This window comes from Capricornis sumatraensis, chromosome 9 (genome assembly GCF_032405125.1).
Source record: "Capricornis sumatraensis isolate serow.1 chromosome 9, serow.2, whole genome shotgun sequence".
In the NCBI taxonomy this organism is placed as follows: domain Eukaryota; kingdom Metazoa; phylum Chordata; class Mammalia; order Artiodactyla; family Bovidae; genus Capricornis; species Capricornis sumatraensis.
Window position 1 is genome coordinate 75,160,463 of NC_091077.1, and position 23,700 is coordinate 75,184,162.

Here is a 23,700-nt window from a genome sequence, read left to right on the forward strand (position 1 = left end):
TTTTATAATTGGGTTTGTATCTTTTCAACTTTTCTATATCTTCCAAGCCCTGGAAATCCTCATTTTATTCTCTTTATCGTAAATGTGGATTTTTTTTAAGATTCCACATATCAGATCATATGTATCTTTCTCTAACTTATTTCATTTAACACTATAGCTTGAAGGTCCATTCAAATCCAAAAGGCAAGATTTCTTCTTTTTTATGGCTAATATTTCATTGTATATGTACAACTCTTTCTTTATTCATTAAACTTAAGTTGTTTGTATGTCTTAGCTATTGTAAATAATGCCGCAGTGAACATGGGGACAGCACAGATATTTATTTGAGATAGTGATTTTTTTTCTTCAGATACAATACCCAGAAGGAGGATTTCTAGATTATATGATAATCCTATTTTTTAATTTCTTAAGGAAACTTCATACTTTTTCCCATAGTGGTTGCACTCATTTTTCTTCCCATCAATAGGACACTAGGGTTCCCATTTCACCACATTTTGCCAACAGGTCTGCACACCTGCCTCTTGAGGCATGGATCAGCCTGTCTCCCACCAGAGCTCTCAGCAGACTAGACATCCCTGATCATGGTTGGAGGGGCCGGAGCTGTGCTTAGCGGGTCTCAGGACTGTCAGGATGCTTGTGATCTGTGTCTGTGAGGGCCTGGAACTCAGTATAGGGCCATTTAGGATCTTTGAGGATGCAGATGGGAGTTCTCTTGCAGGGTTCCTTGCCAGCAAAACTATCTACAGACTGGTTATGCAGGCTGGAGCCCAATCACAGGGTCCTTGTAGGATCTACAGTCTGATCATGTCTAGTGGACTTAGCTTGAGAGACTCCAAGACACTGCTCCAGAGAGCCAGTTGACAAGTTAATTCAGGATCTATTTCCAGAACCAATTTCTGTGTATTACCTAATGCATAGGTGAATGTGACTCCTCTCATGTCCCTTGGTGTATGGTGCTATAACCAACCCAAAGGCATATGGGCATGTAGCTGAATTCTGAAGGGTATGGAGCTGTTTCTATTTTTGTAGCTGGGATCATAGCCAGAAAGTGAGACACCTGGATATGAGTCCAGCTTTTAAATGTGACTTTCCTGAGTCTTGGACTAGGGACTGCACTGGTTTGAATTATAAAGTTCACAGGTAGGCACTGTTGTCTGTAGATGGATACCAAATTATTATTGGGGGTTGCTGGGACATGAGAGATGTCTTATTTGGCCATTTTGGTGACATCACTCAGTCATGTTTAAAAATTAGTTGGAACAGCCAGCAGAGAGGCAATATCTAGCAATTCAAAAGAGATACAGTTATATGTGTAGAATTACAGCAAACACTGACTTAATTCTCCTCTAAATTGGCCTGTTTCTATTGTGGTAGTAGAAAAGATTAGAGTTGATAGAATAGACTTGAAATGAACAAAAAAGCTGGTAATCGCCACTTTGGGGAGTGGATGAGAGAGCAGACTAAGGAACATTGAAAGATGAGGGCAGGGTCAGTGTTGAAGATTCAGTTGGGATGGAATACCGGGATTCCAGTATGTTCTAGTTTATTCCATTGACCCAGGCCACATTTTCTGAGTGTGAAGACAGTTTGACATAAACATTGGAAATATCACAGTGAAAATGAGTTGAGAATATTTTAAGAGGGAGTCCAAATGGTTAATGTGACGTCTAAGCTGGATAGGAATGGAAGAGAAAGGCCTTGGATGAAGCTGACAGAGAAAGAGAAGCATAGGGATAAAAGGTACAGGCAATCTCAGTGTGGTCAGGACAAGTGTATTACGCGTGATTGCTGCAGTTGGAAGGAGAAAACACAAAGGATAGAAGAGTAGGGGAGTAAGGACTCTTGAATTTATGAATTTGCATTTGGAGGATATTTTGACAAAAGATAACATTTTGATTTTTATATCCATAAATCAGCTAAACTCTAAACTCCATTAAGGCAAGTGATAGTATTATAGTCAATATTTAATGTATATCTTGAGTCATTTGTCTTCTTCATCTCTATTAAAGCACTTAACTGGTTCAACTAGTTTTTTCTCTTTCACGATCCTGAATTACTCAGCATCAAGAAAATACAAAAACTGGTGAGCTATTTTTTGCTCTTCGGGAGATCATAACAGAATTATGAGTAGTTACCAAAGGGAGATAGACTAGCCCTGATGATTTTGTCTGCCTGAGTAACTTCTGTAAAAGATACAGCACGATGCTCTGGGTACATAAAAGAGTCTGTGTGATAACAAATATTTGTACATTTCATAATACTTTCTTAGGCATTTTCTCATATATTATCAGACTTGATTTTCATAGAAAATTCTGTAGAGGTATGTAAAATATCATTGCTCTTTGGTAGATAAGGAAAATGAAATATACACTATTCAAGGATCTTATCCACAGTCTCAGAGTTAGATAATGGCCTATTGCAAGGCAAACAAACCAGACCTCCTAGATTACAGTCCAAAGCTCTACCTAAAAATATGCTTTTTAACACTGTGAAATAAGCATCTGTTTTTGCTAGTTCCATAAGAAAATTTTGTTTAGTTAATCATGTTCCTGCTTTTCAACTAATTGAAAATTAATTTAAAATTAAACATACTTTCCTAAAGCTGACTTTTTTGTGGGGAGCGGGGACAAGGAGAACCAAGATTAAATCTTAGTGACTGGATTTCTTCACCTCTGCAGCCACAATAGAAAAAATTATCAGTGTTACAATTCTGTGGTCATAAATGTCATGTGAAAGTAATGTAAAGGGGATCTAGAATTTACTACTCTTGTTTTCTTTCCGTTCAAAAAGGGAAGGAATTCTCTGCTCATATGATGTGAAGGCAGGAAAAAAAAGATAAACACACAAAGAAAGCTTGTGACAAAGTGTCAGAAGTGAGCTGGACTGATTCACAAGCTCTTGCATCACTAGCAAGTCTAACCCATTATCTGCATGCAGTTATGTTGAACCTCATCTCATTCACTTGTGATGAGACCAGGTACCACACCATAGATACCACACAGTAAAATCGTGCCTGTTCAGTTGGAAACTGTTGAAATAAATATTTACAGTCCATTTGAGTTGCAAGGCATTTAACAGCTGTAAAGCATTTGCAGGCAGGTTGCAGGGTAAGTGTCCATGGTTTATCAGTTCAATATGTCTCTGATGATAACATAAACTAGGTTACCTATGTGAGACAGATAGACTTCTGGCAGCCATGGATATTTATTCAAATACTTCATATAGTCTAGATTTAGAGACAATATGAAGTATTTGAACAAACATAAAGAAAATACAGGTTTCTTAAGTATACAAGTATTTTTCTGATTTTCATCTATAATCTGAAGTGTATTCAGTTCAGTTGAGTTGCTCATTCGTGTCCGACTCTTTGCAACCCCATGAATCACAGCACGCCAGGCCTCCCTGTCCATGACCAACGCCAGGAGTTCACCCAAACTCATGTGCACCGAGTTGGTGATGCCATCCAACCATCTCATCATCCTCTGTCATCCCCTTCTCCTACTGTCCCCAGTCCCTCCCAGCACAGGGTCTTTTCCAATGAGTCAACTCTTCGCATGAGGTGGCCAAAGTACTGGAGTTACAGCTTTAGCATCATTCCTTCCAAAGAACACCAAGGACTGATCTCCTATAGAATGGACTGGTTGGATCTCCTTGCAGTCCAAGAGACTCTCAAGAGTCTTCTCCAACACCACAGTTCAAAGGCATCAATTCTTCGGCGCTCAGCCTTCTTCACAGTCCAATTCTCACATCCATACATGACCACTGGAAAAACCATAGCCTTGACTAGATGGACCTTTGTTGGCAAAGTAATGTCTCTGCTTTTCAATATGCTATCTAGGTTGATCATAACTTTTCTCCCAAGGAGTAAGTATCTTTTAATTTCATGGCTGCAGTCACCGTCTGCAGTGATTTTGGAGCCCAAAAAATAAAGTCTGACACTGTTTCTACTGTTTCCCCATCTATTTCCCATGAAGTGATGGGACCAGATGCCATGATCTTCGTTTTCTGAATGTTGAGCTTTAAGCCAACTTTTTCACTCTCCTCTTTCACTTTCCTCAAGAGGGTTTTTAGTTCCTCTTCACTTTCTGCCATAAGGGTGGTGTCATCTGCATATCTGAGGTTATTGATATTTCTCCCGGGAATCTTGATTCCAGCTGTGCTTCTTCCAGCCCAGCATTTCTCATGATGTACTCTGCATAGAAGTTAAATAAGCAGGGTGACAATATACAGCCTTGACGTACTCCTTTTCCTATTTGGAACCAGTCTGTTGTTCCATGTCCAGTTCTAACTGTTGCTTCTGACCTGCATGAAGCAATGAAGATGAAGTGTATTAGGGATGAAGTGCATTAGGCTCACAAATTTAACATATAGTTGTAATATTTATATATTCTAATCTACTCATTAGAAAGTTACAGTGGAAATTACCAGAGAAACTTAAAAAGCTCATGATTGGGATCACTGATCTACAGATACTCTTCTTGAATCTGAAGGGGACAGCAATTGGAATAAATTGTCAGAAAATGATTTCATATTCATCCAACAACAGAAGCGTCTATTGAACATTTACCGTATCTCAGACATTGCAGTATACAGTGGTGAAAAAACTAGATATGATCCTTCTATTAATAGAAGTTGGGGTTTCCCAGGCAGCACAGTGGTAAAGAATCCACCTGCCAATGCAAGAGACAAAAGAGATGTAGGTTCGACCCCTAGTGTTTTTATACGTGCTTATTCCTTTGCCTGGTGAAATTATTGAGACTTTGGTCAGAAATCACCTGCAAGAAGTCTTCTTTTGAGACCTTGGAGATAGTTATTTTTTGCTCTGTTTCCCAGATATTAAGTTCTGTGCAGACAATTGTCTTTGCAGTACTTAGTATGTTCCCAGGCTCACAGCTACAAGCTGAATAAACAGAGTATATGTACACACCTCTGATGTTAGCACTGACCATACTGTTATTATTATGAATATTGCTTACTAGCCTTCCCCTTAAAGCTTAGGCCAAAGAATATTCTGTTAAAATTTGATATTTGAGGCATAATTTGCATGTAAAACTGATAATTCTGTACTGCATTGACGAATGCAGTCAAGTAGCCACACCGCAAATAATGAGATACAAAGTTTCTGTTATCCCATAAAGTACATTTCTGCTCCTTTACAGTAAAATCACCTACTCCCATTGTCGTCCTGGAAATCACTTGCCTTTACTTTGTCCTTACACTTTCTGAGAATTTCGTACAAAACCTATTATATGAGAATATAGTATGCAATTATTTAAAAATATAAAATAAGTTCTATTGTTATATATTAAATTTTCTAAAAATCAAATCATAAAGCATATTTTTTGTGTGCCTGGCTGCTTTCACTTAGTATTTTGCATGAGAATTTTTTCACATTGTTGCATGTACCAGCAGTTTGTTCCTCTTATTGCTGGTTAGATTTCCCTGGTATGGATATGTAACAGTTTGCTAATTTATTCGTCACTTTATGGACATTTTCTTGCTTCCAGTTTTGGCTGGAATGAATAGAGCTGCTGTGAACAGCCACATAAAGTTTTTAGGAAGACATATGTTATCATAGGCACTTTTCAAGTGACTTCCCTGGTGGCTCAGACAGTAAAGGGTCTGCCTACAAAGCAGGAGATCTGGGTTTGATCCCTGGGTCGGGAAGATCTCCTGGGGAAGGAAATGGCAACCCACTCCAGTATTCTTGCCTGGAAAATTCCATGGACAGAGGAACCTGGTAGGCTATAGTCCATGGGGTCTCAAAGAGTCAGACACAACTGAGTGACACTACTACTGTGTTATCATATGGTGAGTGTATAATTGACTTTATGAGAAACTTTTTCTTTATAAAGTGGCTTACCATTTTTCATCAATATTAATAGTATATTAGAGTTCCATTTTTTTACATGCTTTTCAACACTTAGGCCATTATTTCTTTGTATATATTTTTCCAACCCCTCCCCTTTTCTGGTAATTCAATTATATGTGAGTTAGATGACTTGATTTTTCAGCCCTTATTCTCTCTCACCATTATTTTAAACAGTGTTAACTGCCATGTCTTCATGTTCATGGTATTTTTTCCTTGGCACTATCTAATTTTTTTTATATACTGTATTTTTCATCTCTATGAGGTCCATTTGAGGTTCTTTTAGATCTTTTCCCTTTTTCCTTTTTGTACTCATGTAAAATAACATCACGAACATATTTATAACATATTTTTAAAATATATAATGTGTATTAAGAATATACACAGGGCTTCCCTGGTGGCTCAGACGGTAAAGAATCTGCCTTCATTGCAAGAGAATGAAGGGTTCGATCCTTGAATCCAGAAGATCCCCTGGAGAAGGGAATGGCTACCCATTCCATTGTTGCCTTCAGAATTCCATGGACAGAGGAGCCTAGTGGGTTACAGTCCGTGGGGCTGAAAAGAGTTGGGCATGCCTGAGTGACTAACACACACATATATATTTCCTAGTTCCAACTGCTGAAAGGGCTAGAAGAAGCAACATCCCATTCACAATGAGCACATCCAGTTCCAAGACCTTAATTTTTAATACCATTTTCCATTAAAAGGAACCAGGGATCCTTGGAAAAGTGACTGATCTTAGGACTAGGGCAGTATGAATGTGGAGCTTCCTGTGGTTCCAGAAAGTAGGAAGTGATCAAAAAACAAAATGATGGAGGTTTTTCAAAGGAATATAGGAGCTAACCGAAAGGTCGCCCAATAATTAAAGCTGGAACATGTTGAAAAACATCTAAATAAATAACATATGATCAGATTATAACCCAAAATATAAAATAAATGTCCCTGAGTTTATACATAGTAGATGATTAAATAAATAAATAAATGAGGGATAATATACAAATGTCTCATATGAGAATACCAAATAATTTATGGATACTCTGGATACTTATGGATACTCTGCCCATAAGAAGGGGACATAAAATTTCCCATCCTATAAGTGTACAATGAACAGTGTTTTTGTAAATACATATGTGTGTGTGTATATATATATGTGCATAAATATAAAACACAGCATGTCAGAGCTCCTGTATCCTCGTATCCTCCCTGGGTGGCCACAGCTGTGACCTCCATTCTCTCTCCAAGGTCAATCTGCAGCCACTGGTATTTACTTGACACAAGAGAAGACCAGCTCTTGTGATTAAGCTCCATCTCTGTAATTAAGACTTTTAAAGCCAGGGCTGTGGCTATTAGACAGCTCTGAGGAACTGGTGAAGCAAGCCATGGGCAAGGAGGATGCCAGAGGAGCTTTACAGTTAGAATTATTCCCTGATGCTAATGTTCTCCAGGGCTGGGCAGACAAAAGAAAAGGGCTGAGTAGCAATAACAATTCTTATTGGCAAAGAATCTTTATTTTCAAAAATTGAAACAAAGCAAAGCTATTTTGACTTGGTTACAATGACCACATGGAATGGCAAATTTTTATTAGAGTAGCAAGTCTGGTTTAATCTTAATCTTATGGACAACTGTGGATTCATAAAGTAGTGGGGAGATAAAATTTTTTTAAAGAGGGAAGAATGTAAACTTCTTAATAAAATGGTTACTCACGAAGACACTGAGAATATGAATTGACTTTTACAAAGAGCATTTGTAGTATACTGACTGTCATCTATGTTTGTTTATACTTGGGCAGTTGCATGTTTTTAGTCATGGTATAAACAAGGCAAAACTTGATATGATAAAGAGAATTTTGCAACCTAGTAATGTTGAGTTGTTTAAAAAATCAATAGGTCTTTCCTGAAAATAGCGCAGGGAGAAAAGGTAAAAATATTACCCAAAGATAACCACAGCAAAGGAACACATTAGTTCCCTCTTTTTACATTAATATTATCTTTTCAGAATGATCCTCAAGCAAATACGAGTGAAACAGAAGTAGGTTTTAAAAGAATTTTGTCCTTTAAAACCTCTTCTTGGCCCTGTAATGAGCTGACTGGTAAAATCTAAGCATTGAAAAAAATTCCAGTGGGGATAAATTGATCCACTTCTGACTGAGACTAAAGTCACTTTCACCACTTCAGCAGATTAAATGACTTTTTATTGAATTTGGGGTCACTTCACAGAAGCTGTTTGACCTCAGGTCTTCTCCATCAGCCTCTGTAGCTGGCAGACGGAAACGTGGAGGAGCCAGCATGGGATCCGTGCAATGGGGTGATGATACTTTTGGGAAGCAGTGTTTATTTTACGTGATGGTACATGCTGAGTAAGCCAAGGGTGTAATTTTTAAAAAGCATAGGTTTTAGAATTAGACAGCTAGTTTTAAATCCAGGTCAATCGTTTCCAACAAGGATGATCTGAAGCGGAGACATAATCTGCCTAAATCTGTTTTCTTATCTATAAAATCTGAACCTTCCTCAGCCTGAATGGTGGGCAGAACCACATGCCATGTGCTATAGGTAAATCTTCCAAACTAGTGCCTGGCTCAATACTAACACTGGTTTCCATTTTCTTGTTTTGTTCTGTTTTTGCCCCATTTCTTTAATACAAAATTTATGCCCCATGTGTTTTTGGGCTAAACAGTGCTCTTTTCAGTAACAAACATGACTCTTTCTGTAATTAATGCTCTGACACACTTCCAACATTTAATCTAAATGTCTAGCTTCTCACCTTATCCTAAAAGAGAGAATTAAGTCCTACTGCTTCTTCCATCTGCTACTGGTTACCTGTGTTAGCATATGCATCGCTTCTGTTTTGTGAGAGCCAGGCTAACAGATCCAAATACTGCCCTGTGATAGTCTCGGCTCTGCTTCTATTACATCTCTGTTCAAAAGGAAGAAGTGGTTTTTTCCTTAAAGCTTCCTGTATAATTTTATTGGCAATTATTCCCCATCATGCATTGGGGATCAGCTTCCTGTGACACAATCCAATAATGATTGTCATGGATCAATACATTAGAAAATTTCCTTACAAGGAGCAGCCAGAGAGCTGCTTACATTGGCATTATCTCCAGCCTCAATTGAGTGTGGGTGGAATACTTTCCTATATACACTGCAATGTAAAAATGGGTATCATTGATGTGGCTGCTAAGTCCGAAACCAAAACGCTACTGAGCACATTTATTGCATTCTATTAATGTCAGTACATCTTCATATACAGAATGAAACGGCAGATTCCCAAGTGATTCACATGTACTTCCCTTCTTCCCATTTCTATTGAGCTGGAAATGGAAACCATTCCAATAATAATCAGTTGCCTAAAAGCACAGAGTACATTCCATAGCTACAAATGAAAGTTACCACCCTCTTCTTCCTATGTCATTTGACCCAGGCAAATGTAAGTAGGGGTTGCTTTGCCAATTCTTCATTTTAATTTCCCTTCTTTGGGATGGACTCTGTCATTTGCTCTCTTCCCATTTAAACTCTTGGGATGCATTGCTTATGAAGAAAATGACTCTGTGCCTGCTAGAAATAAATAGTTTTAATTTTACCTTTTAATCTTCCCTTTAACTTTCATCTTGAATTTCCCATTTTCAAGTATCTGACTAAATTGATTTGATGCTTAATGCTTGCCAAATAAATAATGAGGCTCTGAATGAGTCCATATGTAATAAGGCAAGGATTTCATTACTCCCAACATCACTATAATCAGGCAATGATTAAATTATTTCTAACATTCTTAATACCAATGTGAAAATATGCTAAAGACCCAGAACAATTTAAGCCTTCCCACCATGTTGGGTATCAAGCATTTGTATTTACAGCAGTTTATCACAATGTTGCAGGAATTGGCCTGTAAGGATTTATGCTAATAATAATGGAAGGAACTCATCCACGGTTGTCTCCCTTTATCTCAGCTACATCTCTGAAATCATTTACAAGTTCCCTGGTAACAATCCTAAGGCCCACTATCAAGAATGCTGATTAACACTTACTAGGGGAAGAAAGACTTAAATACTCAAACAATTTACAAATTGAAGGAACCTAGACAGAAGCTCAACTCCTGATTACCCTGTGGAGGAATGGTATGAAAGTGTTAGTCATTCAGTTGTGTCCAGCTCTTTGCAACTCCATGGATTATAGCTCACCAGGCTCCTCTGTCCATGGAATTCTCCAGGCAAGAATATTGTAGTGGGTATCCATTCCCTTCTCAGGGGATCTTTCCAACACAGAGATTGAACCTGGGTCTCCTGCATTGCAGGCAGATTCTTTACCAACTGAGCCACTGGAAAGTGCAGAGGGGTGGTGGGCCAGCTCTGAACTGTTCTTCATCTGGGATGGAAAGAGAGAGAGACAGTCAGGCATGTCTTCCAATCAAGGGCATTCAAATCTCTCTCTGGCATAGCTGGCATTCTTTCCAGTTTGCAGATATCAGATTATACCCCTTGCATCCAAGGGGGATGCTTAACTCAGATCTTTGAGTTATGTTTATAGTACATTTGGAGTCTGACAGTAGCACCACCCAAGAAATGATTTGCAGTTTTAATGCGTGCCTGCAGGATGGTGATATTGATGAGAAATCTGTATTAGAGCACCGTGAATCATCATTAAAAGGCATTTAAAATTGGCTTGTAAAATATGGCTTTCGCTGCACTCTATGCACTCTCCTGGAAAGATGAAATAGTGTATTAAAATGATGATATGGATGTTAATAAATATGAAGTCATGGCTACTCTATTAGATTTGAATGTGGCAACAAGAACCCCTGCAGTTTTATCATGAAGTTAGAGATTCCCTTTTTATTATTGAAGCTATAGGAGGCATTTTACAATGGTCTGGAGCTAAAACATAACTTCCCTGGCCTCTAAGCTTGCCAGTGGTTCAGAACATTAGTTTAAAAGGACAAAACATCCTATGATTGTTGCTGTTGCTTGTAAAGTCCATTGTGAATTTATTATAGGCTGAGAGATTGTTGATCTGGACATCAAGTTCAAGCTATCTGAATTCATAGTAGGAGGACTTTTTGAACTGCAAATAATTCCGAGTTTTTCAGTACAGAAACAGCTGGGAGGTGTGAGGATGGGGTTGAGCTGGTGAGAGTGGTACACGCCTGTTGTTATTTTGGGGAACAGATCTAGTGGATTGAGGTATACCTAATTCTCACTGCAGTCATTGTACATCAGGGTAATTTATATTTTGTGATCAACCTAGCATTTAGTATGTAGCATTTATCTTATTAGAGCTACCAATTTAATTATATATGAAAACATTCAAATTAGCAAGTGCATGAAGGAAAACTGCTTGTGCATGGAAGAAGATAAGCCTATATTATGGTTATGTATTTATCCATTAATGTAATCATTTTGTCATTTAAGACATTTAGGTTCGACCAAAGTATCTTGTTACTGTGAGTTATAATGCCTGTGGTTTTCAGAACACTTTCTGAACTTAATCCTGTTCTCTTTCCATGGTTTACAGTATTCAATTTTTCTCATTCACAGTTGTTTAAACATTGTCAACTTCCTCTAGGTTATTTATTTTGAAATTCTGGTCAGCCAGAATATGTTGAATGTGTTGCTGATTATCATAAAACTGTTTATTTAGTTTTCTAGAATAAAGGATATTTCTAACATATATAATAGTCTTAAAGAGTGCTGGATGTCATCTTCCTAGCTATACTCTGGCTTCAACAGACAGCTGTGTAAATCCTTGGGGATTTAGAGAGTGGCCACCTAATACTTCAGGTAACATTTCATATTGTGGTGCCTTCAAATCATTGTTTAGACAGTTTTTTTCCCCCCTCATCCTTGAAGAGTCTACCCATTCATTTTGTTTATCAATTCATCACTCTAGCTTTCACTTGATGTGTCATTAAAGGAGCACTTTGACAATAAACTTCACCAAGAATAAAAGCTTAAAGTTCTGCCAGAAATATTTGTGTTTATGTACATATATCCTGTTTATCTGTCTCTATTAGTTTGTTAACTCTAGTTTCCTGGGTGTTTACAGGGGTATTCTATACTTTATAGCTTCACACTGCAAGTGTCTAGAATAAGAACTGAATTTCCTTGACTCCATCTTGGAGAACTCCCCTGCGTAACTGAAGCTATCTGCAGCATTTGATAATCGGGGCTACTCCTTTTCTTGTTCCTCTTTGTTTGGACAACACTGTGCATTTGGCTCTCTTCCCATCTCAGTGCTTTGGGTATGCCTTCTGCTCCCATTCAGATGGTGTTCCCAGAATCCTCTCCTGCGTCTCTTCTCTTTTCATTTGCACACATTCTTCTCTCATGGGGATAAGTGGTGCTTCTCCACTGTATCTCTCTTTTTCAACTTCTGATCAGACGATCATTTTTCTTCACTTACTCTACTACTTGTCAATGTCAATAGTTCCTCAAACTTAACAATCTCTTAACTAAATGTCTCTCTACCTGATTATTTTTTCTCCTCATCCTTCATCTCTAAGTCTTGCCGTCTAGAATCCCAAAATGTGTCCTAGTCTATAAGTCTTTCCCTTGCTAATAATTCCATTACTATGGCACTAGTCCAGATCTTATCATCCTTTTCTTGGACAAGTGTATGAGTTTGCTAACTGATTTTATAAACTTTATTCTTAATATTTTACTGACTTTTATTCATATGTATCTATAATTATCTGTCTAAAACGATTTTTTTAGTCCTTGTTTTTGTCTGTAACTCATGATAATATTGACTTCTTTCTCTTTCTGTTACCCTTTTCTTGGTTAAGGTAACGGCACTCTCACCTGATTTTCTTTCTGCCTTTTTGCCCGTTCTTGCCAGGTCTTTTTGTACATTCTTCTACATTTTCTAATTCCATATTTGTAGGTTTTCCACAGGTTCTATGTTATGCCAATTTCCGTTCATTTCCTCTACTTTACAATCTCAAATATTTCAAGGCTTCTGTGATTACCTCTTCGCTGCTGAATCCCAAATTTGTATATCTAGTCCATACTGAATGCCAACTCACTACTAGTTATCTATCTCTGTTTGAATGTTCCATAGGTATATTCTTTCCAGTTTAAAAGCAAACTCATAATTGTCTCCCCAAACATAACACCGCCTTTGGAGATCCCCATCAGAATGGAAATGTAGTCAGCCACTAGGCTGCCATACCAGAAATCTTGGTTTTATTCTAAATTCCTCCTTATATATCACTTCTTACATCAGAAAGTCCAACCACTTCTGATTCCTAAATGTCTCTCTAAGCAGTACCCTCTACCACTATCCTATGTAAGATACTCTTATCTTTTTCAAGGATTATTATACCAGCCTCTTGTCTCCTTATCTCCAGGTTTACCCCTCAAATACTTCCCTATATATAGCCAGAGTGATTTTTCTAAGGTACACATATGATTTGCTATTTTTAAAAAAATATAAATTTTATTTATTTTAAACTTTATTGATGTATAGTTGATTTTGTAATGTTGATGTAATGTTGTATGTTATATGTAATGTTGATGTATGTTGTGTTGATGTATGGTTGATGTAATGGTTCAGGTGTAAGCAAAGTGTATCAGTTATACACATACATATATCCACACTTATTTTAGATTATTTTCCTATATAGGCCATTAGAGAGTACTGAGGAGAGTCCCTTGTGCTACAAGTGGGTTCTTATATACACACTACTGTGTATAAAATAGATAGCTAATGACTTGACATTTTTATGCACAGACCTTTTGAAGACACCCGTTGCCCTCAGAATAATGTCAAAACTGTCTACCACGGCTTAGAGAGCTCTTTCCAGAATGACTCCATCTCCTTCTGCAGCCCAGTTTCTTCCCGTCTCCAACCTTCCAGTGTAAGCCCTGGTCAGAAGGAGTGACTCTTGGTTTCCTGAGTTCCTCGCCTCTCTCTTCCTTGGCACAGTGGATTTGTGTGTACAGCTTCCTCAGCCTACTGAGCTCTCCCACCTCCTCCGTGTTAACATTCTACTCTGCTAATCTTCGAAGGCTTCGTGTAGAGAAGGCTTCTCCTGGAACTCTTTCCTTGACCTTGCCAAGACTTGGTTAGGTGCCTTTTTACTGTTCCCACAAAATGCCTGCTTTCTTTTTCTTTTTTATTGGAGTATTTATTCCTGCTGTACGGCAAAGTGAATCAGCTGTATGTACGCACTTATCTCCTCTTTTTTGAATTTCTTTCCCATTTAGGTCACCACAGAGCATTTAGTCGAGTTCCCTGTGCTATGCAACAGTAGATTCTCATTAGTTATCTATTTTATACATAGTATCCGTATTGTATATATGTCAGTCTCAATCTCTCAATGTATCCCATACTCCTTTCCCCACTTGGTGTCCATATATTTGTTCTGTATGTCTGTGTCTATTTCTGCTTTGCCAAAAAGTTAATCTATACCATTTTCCTAGATTCCACATGTATGACTTAATACATGATATTTATTTTTCTCTAAGTTACTTCTCGCTGTATGACAACCTCTAGGTCCACTCACATTTCTTCAGATGGCACAGTTTCACTTCTTTCTATGGCCGAGTAATATTCCATTGTATATATATACCATATCTTCTGTATCCATTCCTCTCCTGATGGGTGTTTAGGCTGCTTCCATGTCCTGGCTGTTATGAACAGTGTGTGTGGGGTTAGGGTTGGGGTTGTGTGTGTGACCATTGTGTGTGTGTGTTAAGTCACTTTATTTGTGTCTGCCTCTTTGAAACTCTATAGACTGTAGCCCACCAGGCTCCTCTGTCCATGGGAATCTCCAGGCAAGAATGCTGGAGTGGATTGTCAAGCCCTCCTCCAGGAGATCTTCCCAACTCAGGGATAGAACCCGTATCTCTTATGTCTTCGGCATTGGCACATGGGTTCTTTACAACTAGCGCCACCTGGGAAGCCCACAGTGAACACGGGGACGCATGTATCTTTTGCAATTACGATTTTCTCTGCGTATATGCCAGAGTGATATTGCTAGATCATATTGTAGTTCTGTTTTTAGTTTTGTAAAGAAAACTCCATGTTATTTTCCATAGCGGCTGTACCAATTTACTTTCCCACCAATGTAAGAGGGTTCTCTTTTCCCCATCCCCTCTCCCATAAACACCCTCTGCTCACCTCTGTAACTTAGGGTAGTACTGTGGTGAGACTGCATTCTTCCATCATGCAAAGCAACTGACACAAAATAGATGCTCTGCAAGTGTTTGTAGAGGAGGTAAGGTAGGTAGGAAATATGATTCAGGTGTCTAATTATTAGAAAATTTATAATTGTTCCCCATTATCTTTGAGAGAGAAGTCAAAGACCCTAGATCTAGGTTGTCTTTTATCAAATCAGAGCTTTTCTCAGCTCTGACCACACTCCTGTGGGTATCTGGCTTTCACACAGAAATCAACCTAAAAGTCCCTAACCATGCTATGCCCTCTTTTGTGCCTTGAACCTTATCTTTCATTTCTTCCTGCTTGTCTTTGTATATAATGTCAGACTCCTCTCTAATGCCACCTCCTCTGCCTTTCCAAGGTGGAATTAAGAGTCTATTTCTTTTTTTTTTTTTATTTCCTTTTTTTTTAATTCAGTGCTTAAGGTTTATTTATTGTTTTAGTTGGTGTAATACTTAGATAGTTGGCTGCACTATTAATATAGATTTTTTCTTTTTTACATTACATGGCAGTCTACACCATTCTGATAAAATAAAATTCCTTGGAAGAGTTAAGTACAAGAAAGACATGCAGTACTGGATTCATACACTGGATCCCAGGATGTGATTAACTGGAGGAAAAAAACGGTTGGGCTAGGCATCTTGGCTAAAGGAACCAGAAGTTACACAACACAGAGTAAATACACGCTAAGTGCCCTAGTGCTCTGCACACCTTCTTAAATATAATATTTATTGTTCAACAATTTGTTCCTGTATCTATACACACCATTACCATGGACTTCTGAGACATCGCTCAGAACCTAGCCCCCTGGAGACCATATTTAGTAAGTGTTCATTGGATCGATGAATGAGGAGGGCACTATTTTGCTGAGGGAACTCACTGTTCCATCTAGGTCTCTTCTCAAACCAAAGATTTAATTAAAGCAATGAAACATCATATGTAGAGAGGAAACCTCCTGAAAATGAAGACTCCCTAATATTTATAGTAGATCTCTAACTGTGTAGTTAGATCATTGGGGCATCATTTCTTAAACACTCATGTCGAAGATGCTGTGCTCATAGTGACAGATAATTTATCTCATATAATTCTTATAACCATAAGAAGTAGATTCAAGCATTATCCTTAATTAAGAAAGAAGAAAATGAGACCAAGAGTGATGAGGTATCTTTCCTAAGGTGCCTCAGCTATTAGTAGCAAAACTAGAACCCACGCCCAGATATGACTCTTGACATCCATTAATTACACCATAATGGAGTTTCTTGGCTTAATAAGAGCATCAGGTTTTCTAAAGGATAGAAAAGTTTTCTGGGAAATATTTTGAAATATGATTTTCTATGATCTAAGCCTCAACCACGATGTATAATTATCTTAAAAATAAAACTGTGAAAAGAACTTGCTATGGTTTTTACAGGCTCCAAAGTCTGGTAGACAGCAGTTATGATAATAAATAAAAGTGTAGACCAGGTAAATTACTAATACTTATCTCCTTTATAGTGCCTAGAATAGTGTCTCATTACTCCTAATGGAAATTTGTCACATTTGTGAGTAAATAGAAGCATAGAACAAATACTGTATAATATCTCCCTAAAACTATACCCTAAATGAAAGAGGAAATGGCAAGTGCAGTAGTGGTAAAATATAGGCAATTTTTATAATATCAGAAGGAAAGTGAACTAGAGATCCTGCTCATGGTCAATATAGCAGAAAGCTTAAGGATTATAGGTAAGACTTCTGGAGACCACAACTGCCCAGCAGGTATACCTAGGAGAACAGTAGGGTTAAATCCACTGATAAACAAGGTCATATCACAATATAAAAATTTGAGTTTGATAGGAAGCTACTTCTTCTGCTAATTGCCTTGAGGGCTTTGTCAACTCTGTTTGGCTGTGTAGTTGCAAGGTACACATTGGCTGATTGGTACCACATGTAGCACACAAAGGGGGAATTGGCAGATAATTTTAGGCCCCTGTCTGGCAATTCCTTTTGCTAAAGTCACCTCCAAATAGTAACTGAAGAAGTACATCACAGCTCCAAATATTTTGCTAGGGCAGAAGTAATACAATTGGATTTGTAGGTAAACAAAGTTTCATATTACAGAAAGTAGATTGAATGGTATTGGGGGCTGGGAGATGGGGAAAATAGAGACTTATAGGTTCTGGTAATGAAAAGCTTAGGAAAAAGTGGCAATAGTTGTAAGACTTTGTGAATGTAATTAATGCCACTATGTGGTTAAAAAATAGTTAAAATGTAATATATATTTTGCTATAATATAAAAAATGGATAATATAATATATGTCCAAATATACCCTTATTGGTTATACACTTTAAATGGAATTATAGAATATGTGGATTAATAAAAGCTGTTACAAATAACTATATATTAGTTTCCTTAGATTGCTATAACCAAATAGTCACTGCGCAGCTTCAAAAAACAGAAGTTAATTGTCTTACAGTTCTGGAGGAACTTAAATTCAGATGTCTGAACTGAAGGTGTCAAAGGATGTTCCCTCTGACACGCTGCAGGGGAGAATTCTTCCTTGTCTTTTCCTAGTTTCTGGTGGCCCTAACATCCACTGACTTGTAGTTACCTTCCTCCAACTTCTGCCTCCATCTTTACCTTGTCTTCCCCTCTTTTGTCTTTTATAAGGATACTTTATTTTATTTACAGACTAACTTATGTCTAGAAGACACTTTGCAAATACTGTCACATTTACAACATCAAGAGCAGGATACGTTTTTTGAGTGTCCACCATTCAACATCCAGCAAATTCCTACCCTCAACGGACATTTACTGTATGACAGACACTTGCTAAGCATTTCTCCCTTAACTGTTTTAATTCTCAAAACCCTAAATAAAATAAGCACTATTATTATCTACATGTAGCAGATGGTGTAACTGAGACTCAAAGAAGCTAAATGATCTGCCCAAGGCCACACTGATAAGAACTAGAGTTGAGATAAAATACAGGCGGTGGTTCCAGAGTTTGCCTTCCTGGCCCAGCTATTGAAAAACTAATGAGAAAAGAGTACATTGTGGGAGTCGGGGGTGCTGATTTCTGTATTTTTTTTTTTCCACTTGTCATCTTTCTGTAAGATTTTATAATTATTGCAGCAAACAGGAAGGCCCTCTTTGTACTTCATCTGCTAAGAAAAGCTTTCTCATACACTATAAATTCTGGGTTTTCTCCCATTGTTTATATTTTATTTGTCCAACTTTGATCTTAACCTCTTCCTGAAGTCTCTCTCATGAACTTCATACATGTCATAAATCAAAATTCATAGAAGATGTGTAAACAGCACTAATTATACGATTCAAGGGCTGGGAGGTTTCCGTTAGAACCCTCAACCAACTACAAACCTCCCATTTCTTATTTTAACTTGAAATGACATAGGAGGTCTGTGCCTCTAAAAAGAAATTCAAAATCAAATATATCTAGGTGAACATTGTGAGAAAGAGAACTGGGGTTGGACACTTATTTTTTTTTTTTTCCTAAATCACTTTTTATTAAGACAGCTTTTGAAAGCCATTTCTGCTAAAATTTACTGCAGTGGAGAAACATGATACAGTAATTACTGTATATAGAAGTCATCTTCAATCCTGAGGATAATACAGGATATTCAGGGTCTGGGACCATCACAATTTGGTTACTCCAAAGTGTCTTGTCACAAAAGATTAATGATAGCTCTGCTTATCGATAAAGCACTTAGGAGGTCAGTTTCCACCATGCTAATATCCACAGGAGCAGTCCTTCATATTGTGGTTTTCTATTTCCTCTGTGCATTTCATTTCCTTGCCTTTTCAGTTTTACTTTCTGGACTGTCTAAGTTAATTTTCATTGCTTCCTTTGGTATTTTCCAGTTTAAATCTCAATTTAATGATCTGTCCCATGTCACAGTCCACTGGAGCATTATTTAGTAATCAACTTTTTCTCCTATAGTTCATGAGTAAGTATCCTTATTCCCTTACAGAATATAAAACATTTTGATAGAGAGCATTCTTCACTTTCCTAGTTTTCACATCTTTTCCTGAATATTTCATATGTAAAACTATGAATTTCTTTCTTCAAATTGAGAATACCCTTATGAAGAAAACAAAGAAAATTTAAAAAGTGAGAAACAATTTATTTCAGAGTAAAGATAAGGGACTAGTTTAATGATTAAGGCATTACAGATTTTGCTGTGGCAAACCTACATGTGTATTCTCGGGGATTTGAAATTTCCTTCTATAATCCAAATGTTCCTGATAAGATAATTCCAGCTTCTTAGATTTTGAAAGGCCATTGGAAAATAAAGCATCTTTTCTCGTGTTGTACAGGGAAAACTATTTGCAGGAAAAGTTCTGATTTTAGGTTTCATAACATTTGTTGAATGCATTTATCTGAATTAATGAGAAGGTCAACTAACAGTAGCAGTACCTTAAATTTGTCGTTAGAATGTGTTAGAAATTCTGCTGAGTGTTTTAGGTACATTATTTCATTTTTATCTTCCAAAGTAAGAACTAGTAATATTTTTCTTTTATGGGTGAGAAAAACTAAGTTGCAAAATTGTCAAGTAAGTAACTTGTCTTAAGTGACATAGCTGGTACGTCATAGATCAGTAGTGAGGGCCTTGTTTAGCAGTTTAACCATGTACAGTAGTCCCTTCCTGGGAGCTTTCATTTTTCCAGATGTGAACATACTATTTGGATGGCTGTAGGTTACATCCCCGTGTGGACCAAGATTTGTTGTGTTCTTTGGGCCCTGAATCTCTCCTTCATCTCTTTCAAAATGGATACTCTTTCACATTTTTCTATGACAATTTTGTGACACTGTCACATTTGTTGATGGATAAAATGGATTAGTGTTTGCAGTTCCATGGCTGGTGAGCCCATTGCCATGAGACAAAACCAGTGTTTCTGAAAATCTTCCTCCTCCTTTCTGAAAAGTTTGATTCAATGGTCCTTCCTCTGGCTAATCTCCAATCACACACCCTTAGCTACTAAGAACAAAGAGAAGTTTTGCATGGGTCAGAATGGTAATTGGAGAAGGAAATGGCAACCCACTCCAGTATTCTTGCCTGGAGAATCCCATGGATGGAGGAGCCTGGTAGGCTACAGTCCACGGGGTTGCAAAGTGTCGGACATGACTGAGCGACTTCACTTTCACTTTCACTTTCAGAATGGTAATACTGGGTCTGCCAACAGTTAAAAAAAAGAATCTTTCATGATTAAAAAATCCTGGATCTCAATAAGATCCTCATGTAGACTTTAAAAGAGAATTTTGCCTCCAGTAAATGCTTTCCTCTCCAAGTCTCTACTTCCAAGAACTTGTGCTCTAGTTTATGAAAGTCTTCTCTAAGCTTTAGTATTTAATAGGCTGAGAAAATCAGAAAGATTTTTATTCTGTTCTAATGCTTATGTTTGGCTGAGCAAAAATTTTCTAACAGTGACATCTGACTTGAATCAGAACCAAAGGATGACAAGCCTGTAGAATGGAAAAAAACAAAATGAAACAAAACAAAAAACTGAGAATCAAATCTAGTTATAGGCAAAGAAAACAGTTTACTTACTGCAAGACTGTAGCTGAAATATTCATACTAATGGTAGTATAACTTAGTGATTAAGAGATGTCTGTCCTTTTTGATTTATCTCAAGCATCCCCAATAAATGCCATGTTGTTTAGTCACTAAGTCATGTGTGACTCTTTTGTGACTGTGTGGACTTGAGGTCGCCAGCTTCTCTGCCCATTGGATTTCCCAGGCAAGAATGCTGGAGTAGGTTGCTATTTCCTTCTCTAAGGGATCTTCCCAACCCAGGGATTAAACCCACGTCACCAGTATTGACAGGCAGATTCTTTACTGCTGAGCCACCTGGGGAGCCCCCAATATGGTAAATACTTAATGTTTTTGTTGAATCAATTTTGAGTATGTATATCAGAGATTTATGAACTGGATTTGAACCCTACCTCTTTCATTAAGTATCAGTGTGAACTTAGCCTAAATCCTTTCCTTTGGCTTTCATAACTTTATCTGCAAGATGGGAATTGCAATTCTAATAAAATAGATATAAAAAATGTAACATAAAGTATATTTGTAGCACAGTGCCCAGCTTGTAAGAAATTATTCTTGAGCAGTAAATTGCTGTCATCATCTTCATTATCATCACCTCCATTATTACTGTTGACATTATTATATGTCACTACCACACTTGCCTCTCCTGCCTTCTAGACAAAAATAAGAACAAAGAAAATGTAATGTCAATGCCCAAAACATTTGCACTGAATTTTTGGTTTCTTCAGTGATGAGGACAGAAAGTTTATTGAGGTATTAATGCTTAATATGCTCTTCGTATTTCAAGTGTCTAAAAACTAGGATGCAAATATTCCCATCTCTGCTCACATACCATCCCTTTTGGAAGGTCTTCATGGTTTCAGTAGCAGCAGCAGCAGCAGCACGGTCTCAGTTCAGGGCTCGTTTCCTTCACTAGGAATGAACAAGTTTATATATTTTATGAACTGCTCTATTTTTTTCATGAGCTCTTCTCATAAAAAAGGTCCCTCACCTAGATTTTTATGTGAGAGGGAAAGGAGAACTTAGGATAGGATGGTGAGAATATTTGGAAAGGAAATAGAGAAATTGCCCGTCTTGAAAAAGAATTGGAAGACAGGGTTTCAGCAATTTTCAGTGTCTGGGTAGTATCTTTTTTTCCTTTTGTGAAAACATTCCTACTTGATTAACACATCCATCACCTCATATATTAATCTTGGTGGGGGAGAGAGTGATGAGAACATCTAGCAAATTTCAATTATATAGTACAGTGTTCTCAACTGTAGTTACTGAATTGTATATCTTTTACAACTATATCATTTGTACAGGATTGCACAACATCAGCACTGTTGACATTTGGGATTGGATATTTCTTTGTTGAAGGGTTGTTTAGCAGCAGTGTTGTTGTTCAGCTGCTACATTGGGTCTGACTCTTCGCAACTCCATGGACTGCACCATGCCAGGTACCCCTGTTCTTTACTATCTCCTGGAGTTTGCTCAGGTTCATTGTCACTGATGCTATCTAACTATCTCATCCTCTGTTGTCCCCTTCTCCCCCTGCCCTCAATCTTTCTCAGCATCAGGGTCTTTTCCAGTGAGTCGGCTCTTGGCATCAGGTGGCCAAAATATTGGAGCTTCAGCATCAGTCCTTCCAATGAATATTCAGGACTGATCTCCTTTAGGATGGACTGGTTGGATCTCCTTGCAGTCCAAGGGACTCTCAAGAGTCTTCTCCAACACCACAGTTTAAAATCATCAATTCTTTGGTGCTCAGCCTTTTTTATGGTCCCAATCTCACATCCATACATGACTACTGGAAAAGCCATAGTTTTGACAATATGGATCTTTGTCAGCAAAGTGATATCTCTGTCTAGGTTTGTCATAGGTTTCTTCCAAGGAGCAAATGTCTTCTAATTTCATGACTGCATTCACCATCTGCATTGATTATGGAGCCCAGGGAAAGAAAAATCTGTCACTGCTTCCACTTTTTTCCCTTCTATTTGCCATGCATTGATGGGACCAGATGCCATAATCTTAGTGACTTGAACGTTAAGTTTTAAGCCAACTTTTTCACTGTCCTCTTTCACCCTCATCAAGAGGCTCTTTAGTTCCTCTTCACTTTCTGCCATTAGAATGGTATCATCTGTATATCTGAGGTTGTTGATATATTTCTCCTGGCAGTTTTGAGTCCAGCTTGAGGCCTGCTTTCTACCAAATGGATAGATGCTAGTCATAACCCTGCATCCAGTTGGGACAACCAAAATATATGCAGGTGTTGCCAAATCTAACCTGGGGAATAAAGTTACCATAGTACTAAAGTGGCAGGATTTTAGTTAAGTGATGCTTTCAATTGTGTGCATCTATAGAGGCTGGAATTTCTAGAGCCCAGGCAAAGGTCATTTAGATTTCATAATTAGTCCAGTTCTTTTTGTACATATTGATCACTTCCAACAGTTAGACGTAAGTGGGAACTATCTGTCTTCACCTAGGCCAGCAAAACTCTCAGGTATAATGTTTCAATGAGATCCAGTCTCAAGTGAAAATCTGGCACATAATCAAACATTAATAACTAGGTACATAAACAGTCATGCAGTCTGTTCCTTATGCTCAGGAAAGACTTTCCATCCTTTTAGACCTTCCAAAAAATTCCTCTTGTATGAAAGATTCATTTCCAGGAGCACGTGTCAGGATTAAGAAAACTACTGGTTGGATCAGGCCATAGATTCCTCCATTTTGAGGGGAAACAGACTCTCTCATAGGAGAGTCTATTATAGTTCTGTAGTAATAGTCCCTTATAGTTCCATAGTAATAATCAAAAGGCATTAAGGCATTGAGCTCATCAGCAATAATTTTCAACAAGGTTTTGTTCACAAAGCCACTTTTGTGGCTTTTCCACAATGGAAACTGATTTTTAATATCCTCTGTGCTAACTAGTGAACACTACAGCAAATCGATACAGTGGTTTTTAAAACACTAATGCCACCACCTCTGGAGTGTACACAACTGTTAGTGAAACACTTGGAGTATGGATTCCTAATTAGGGTATTTCAAATGTATTCAACTACTCTTACAATGTGGATGAAAGCCATTTTAAATAAATGCTCATCACTCAGTTGATATGGATGCACTGGAAGGAAAATTAGGATCACTGGA